The sequence below is a fragment of the Lipotes vexillifer genome, unplaced genomic scaffold (assembly GCF_000442215.2).
Source record: "Lipotes vexillifer unplaced genomic scaffold, Lipotes_vexillifer_v1.1 scaffold837, whole genome shotgun sequence".
Taxonomy (NCBI): Eukaryota; Metazoa; Chordata; class Mammalia; order Artiodactyla; family Lipotidae; genus Lipotes; species Lipotes vexillifer.
This window is the reverse complement of record NW_006775771.1, coordinates 744,019-750,148: the sequence shown is the minus strand read 5'-3', so window position 1 is coordinate 750,148 and position 6,130 is coordinate 744,019.

Below are 6,130 nucleotides of genomic sequence, written 5' to 3'. Positions count from 1 at the left end.
GCACACATTTAAAAACTTTGATAGTATCCAGTGACTGTGAGGGAAATGGGTACTGTCAGGCATTCGTGGGGGAATATAAACTGGATGAGCCAGTTTAGAGGGCAAGTTGATTGTATCTGTTAAATACGTTTATACCTTACAGTGCTAAAATATAACTTCACTTCTCAGTATTAACCTTAGAAGTACTGGAATATAAACAAAAATAAATACACTCAAGAATCATTTTTTAAATTAAAAATATGGAAACCACCTAAAGGTCCCTAAAGGAGCAAGTATCTAAATAAATTTTGGTATGGTCTTAGGCAATGTTATGCAGCAATTAGAAGAAATGAAATATGGACCAACTTGGGTAGCTCTCCAAGACTTATTGCTGAGTGAAAACCTAGTTACCAAATGCTATTCACTGTGGTAACTTGTATCTAAGGTGGCACCATCACTTCCTTCCCTCTGTATGTACGTGCCATTCCTCGAGCAAGAGGTTGAGTCTCTTCCGGCCCTCGCCTTGAATTCGGGATGGTCTTTTAATAACTTCCTTAACCAATAGAATATGGCAGAAGTGATTCTGGGACTTCTGGGGTTAGGTTGAGAGAAGCTTTGCAGCTTCCTCCCGGGTCTCTTAGACCTAGTTATTGTAACTCTTGCTCTGGGGAGAAGTCATCTGCTATGTAAGAAGTGCGAGAGAGGAAGATGTCAGCCAATCCTTGCTATTTCAGCCATTCCGCCATCTCAGTCAAGGCAACAGACACGTGAGTGAAGCTGCCATGTTGGCCATCACAGTCCCAGCAGATGCCATGTAGAGAAAACCAAGGCCCTGCACATATGGCCTAGTCAAGCCATCCCTCGTCTTTTGAGCCACCCAGACTGAGGCCCCAGACATGTGAAGCAGGATGAGCCATCTCTCCTATGCCCTGCCCTAATTTCTGACTCACAGAATTGTGAACATAGTAAATGTTAGTTGTTTTTTACACCAGTAGATTTTTGTGTGGTTTGTTACACACCAGTAGATGACCAGAACACTCACAATACATTGTGTGTTAGAAAAACATAGAAAACAATACCAGATATTTTGTGTGTTTGTGTGTGTGTGTGTGTGTGTGTGTGTGTGTGTGTGTGTGTGTGTGTGTGACTCAGAAGGACAAACACTAAACTGATGCAATATTTATGTCTGGGCCAGAGAGGAAGTCAAGGAGGATTCAATATGGTGAGCCTTAAAAAGGACTTTAGGGTTTCCCTGGTGGTGCAGTGGTTGAGAATCTGCCTGCCAATGCAGGGGACACGGGTTCGAGCCCTGGTCTGGGAAGATCCCACATGCCGCGGAGCAACTAGGCCCGTGAGCCACAACTACTGAGCCTGTGCGTCTGGAGCCTGTGCTCCGCAACAAGAGAGGCCACGATAGTGAGAGGCCCACGCACCGCGAAGAATAGTGGCCCCTGCTCGCCGCAACTGGAGAAAGCCCTCGCACAGAAACAAAGCCCCAACACAGCCAAAAATAAATAAATAAACAAACCAATGAACCGACATTAAAAAAAAAAAAAGGACTTTAACCCTATGTAGAGTCAAGGTTCAGTCAGGAAAACAGAAGTTGCTGTGTAGATTCAAGTGGGAGGGGTTTGAATTCAGGTAATTAGATGTTGCCAAAAGGGCAGGAGAAGAGAAGGTAAGGGAAAGCTGACATTAGTGGTCAGGTGTGCCATTAACTTTCAGAGAGTGAGGAAGTTGCAGGAATTGCAGGAAAGAACTTGGGGTGTTCCCCTCTGCTGGGAGCACCAAAGGAAATGTTTGGAGGCTGCTGCAAAGCCTCACAGCCACATAATATCTGCCCACACAACGTGGGTGCAAGGATGGGTCTGTCATCCCCCCTTCTGCCTACCAGACCTTGACTGAGGGCCTCCCAGTGATGAAATGTAACTCAGAATCCTCTTGGCAAGGGGTTCCAGGAAATATAACACAGAGAATGCAGGAGGTTTTGCTCAGATGCCAACAGAAGACTCTGCTCTGAAAAAATTGTGAAACATTAGCCTTCTAAAGTGTATCTAATTGGAAGTTGCTTCAGCTGGTAACTCTTTTACAATGAGGCAGATTTTAAGCTTAAGCTCATTTAAAAAACTAGTTATTTTCAGTATTTATTTTTGCATCTTTCCCTCTTTGATAGCAGATAGTGAGGTGGCAAGACAGACTCTGAAGGTGGTCCCAAGATCCCCACCTCCTAATATTCATTCTCTTGTGACTTTCCCTTTCTCTCGAGTTTGGGTGGCACCTGTGACTTGCTTCTAAATGTTAGGGCACAGGTGATGGAGGGACATGATTATGAGTTAATGATCATGTGATTACATTGCATAAATTTGTAGCTCTGGTCTTGCTGGTTCTCTGTCACTCCCTAGCTGTCTGTGAAGAAGGGAGTAGCTACGTTGAGGAACCCCACGTGGCAGGAAACTCTGGGCAGGCTCTAGGAGCTAAGAGCAGCCTCTGCCCAACAGCCAGACAAAACCCAGATGCTCTCAATCCTACAGTCACAAGGACCCGAATGCTGTCAACAACCATGTGACTGGGGAGGTGGATCCTTCCACAGCCCAGCCTCCAGATGAGAACCCAACCCCAGCCAGTAACTCAGTTGCAGCCTTGGAGGACCTTAAGCAGGGGACCCTAAGCTAAGCCATGCCCAGAATCCTATCCCAGGAAGTATGATATAATCAGTGCATGTTGCTTTAAGCCACTAAGTTTGTGGTACTATAGTTATGCAGCAGTAGAAAACAAATACAGTGACTTTTTCTGCCTCTGGTTGGGCCTGGCCCTGTTGTGGACCCGTAAGGCCCTACTGTGGAGGTCCTATGTTTAATTGGACCCCTCCTCTAGCAATGGTCACCAAAGCAGGGGTTAGGAAGGGGGTGTCAGCCTTAGGTGTGGGCACAATGATCCATTGGCATATGAAAAGAAAATATTTGAATTTCTATTTATTTTTTGCTAAAATTATACAAAGGACTTTAAGCTTTCAGAATATTTCATATATATATTGACACTTGGTTCAGTGCACATGTCAAAGGGTCGCAAATTGTGAAGGTAGATGAGATACTTTTAGAGCAGAGCAGGAGTCCGCCCACAGGAAGAGGCTCACACACAAGTGGCTGTCTTATCTCACTCCTTCCTCTATTTCAGTGCATTGTGACATATGACAGTGCAGGGGAATTAGATATTATTTTATCTGGCTTAAGTAAGATAATCTTCCCCAATGGACCAGTGGTGTAAAGAGATTCTTACAAAGAGTGTAAGAAACTATAATACTAATAGTACAAGCATAAGTCATCTACAAGAAAATGGTAGTACTATTTTTTTGTTGTTGTTGCGGTACGCGGGCCCCTCACCGCTGTGGCCTCTACCGCGGAGCACAGGCTCAGCGGCCATGGCCCACGGGTCCAGCCGGTCCGCGGCATGTGGGATCTTCCCAGACGGGGGCACGAACCCGCGTCCCCTGCATCGGCAGGCGGACTCTCAACCACTGCGCCACCAGGGAAGCCCTAGTACTATTTTTTATTAGTGTGAATTTCTTCATATTATGAGATTAAAAACAATGATAATATAATCTTGTATAATAAAATGCAAAATTATTATTATTTTTTTTGTTTTTGTTTTTGTTTTTTTTGCGGAACGCAGGCCTCTCACTGTTGTGGCCTCTCCCGCTGCGGAGCACAGGCTCCGGATGCGCAGGCTCAGCGGCCGTGGCTCACGGGCCCAGCCTCTCCGCAGCATGTGGGAATCTTCCCGGACCGAGGCACGAACCCGTGTCCCCTACATCGGCAGGCGGACGCTCAACCACTGTGCCACCAGGGAAGCCCCCCAAATTATTAAACACTATTTAAAGTATGAATGGATGCAAATATCATAGCATGTTTTTGTGGGGTTAGTTCTTTAACCTCTATAGCTGTTAAACCAAGTATCCAAATAAACTCAAGCCTTTGAATTGCAATAATCAGAGAAAAAATGATGTGAGAACAAGAAGCTGTTTTTGTGGCACTAAAAAGATGACGTAGAATTATTTAAAATATGTTATCATATCTTTCAGTCATTTAAAAATTCTGTTCTTGTGTGTGTGTTGAAATGTTCCTAAATATTTGTAATTTATAAGTAAATTATAAACATGGAGGTAAGAGTTCAATCATATTGGTATTATAGAATATTATTATAATAATACTTAGATCAAAAAATATTTTTGTGCCCCTCTAAAGGAAATAAAATATATAATTACCTAAACATATTTTTATTTCATCTTTAGTTTATAATATTTATATTTTCCATTTGAGTATGTTTTGAAATATAAATAAATATTAATAGATATGCATATTTGTAATTTATAAATACATATCTATATATTAGGGATGCATGCCTATATATTTTTGTTGCGGGGGTACAAAATCAATTTGTTTGAAGATCTGCTCTAGTGAATAAACATAGCTGGTATGTCTAGAGTTGAACAGACAGGTTTTTTATGATGTTGTTCAGACTTATCATGCAACCAGCAGTGTCTCCAGGTTTGAGGGGATGCCTACCAATGTGTGTGCGTGTGTGTGTGTGTGTGTGTCCTACAGAGTTTATGGGATGACACAGAGACCAGGCAAATTCAATTTAGTTATTTAGTTAGCAAATTGAATTTCTTGATTAACTTGCAAGTTATTTGGGGTGATTGAGAAGAGACTGGATTGCTGCCCCAAAGGAGTTTACTATGTCATTGTCATTGTAGAGGAGGACATAAATAAGCATATGTGTGCTGTAATAAAGATATAAGGTAGCCTGTAATGAAGTTTAAAGAAGGTAAACATATTGAGGGTTCTGGGTTATGAACCAGATTTTGGACCTCAGGCTAGTTGCATACTGCTGTGTATTGCTTTCTTATTCTGTAAGACTGAGAAAATAATACCTCCCTACATACCTCAAAGATCATTGTAAAGCTAAAATAATTAAAAGTTGGGAACTTAATGTAAGAATACAAATAATAGGAATTATATTTTAGCTTAGTAATCTACATTCTTTTAAAAGTTTTAGTTTGAATTTTTCTTTCTCTTTTTTTCCCCTGCAAATGGAAATGATGATGGTTGAATCCTTGCGTTAAATCCAGGAGTACTCTGTTAGACTTTATGCAGAAGGTTTAATTTTTTAATTTTTTTTAGAAGCTTTAATTTTAAGCTATACATAAGATGGCAGTTGAAGTGGGGAGTCTTCTGCCCATGGGTCAAGAATTTTCTAGATTTCTCTGGAGAATTGTTATTTCTTTTACTGCTTTAAAGATTGAGAAAACTCTCCCAAGCTGCATGTAAATTAATTTATAACTCTTCTTGTTCTCAAAAAAAAAAGATGGTAGATGGAAAATATTGAATAAGCAGGGGTTTACTGACCTCTGATGGCCAGCCATAAAAACTGTTACTTTTATCATGCTGCATATAGCGATAATACAAAGCTCTCTCTGAAAGCTGCCCAACGGTATATTGTAAGGTGTTCAAGAGTCACTGACCAAGAAGAGGGAGACCACAGGATGTCAGCTAGTCAACCTTCCTTTTCCCAAGGAGGCTTTTGTCTAAATTAATCTAGGCTAGATCCTGTTAGATCAATGGTTAATTCATTTAAAAAATGCTTCAGTGCGTAAGTCAGAGTAATGTCGAAGTGTGTGTCTGTTTAACCTACATCATAGGAATGATTAGAACATTTGAAGTATTTTAATCGGAAACACACACTCCATGAGTGGTTAATTAGCATTTGAAAGACTATTCAGGAACCCACACTATAGAAATAACTGACCACAGCATTTCGAATATTGTTGTTGAAATCTGCAATCGTTCGTTAATTAGCATAAGAAATATTTGAAATAATGTTTCTTTGGAGAATTGATGGGTTATGAAATATGTGGTTGGCTAGAAATATTGTACAGGTATCTTAGCTTTTGTGTGAGCAGGGAATACGAATCTTGCAAAGAAAAGTTTGTATGTAGAACAGAATTCAGTCCAAATTTTGCTTTCATCCTGGTCTACCTGGTAGAGAGGTCATGAGGTAGGAGACCTATAGCTCTCACTTACTTCTCATCTTTGGAGGCATCAAGAGTCCTCAAAGATACTGCAAAAAAAAAAAAAAAAAAAAAAAAAAAAAA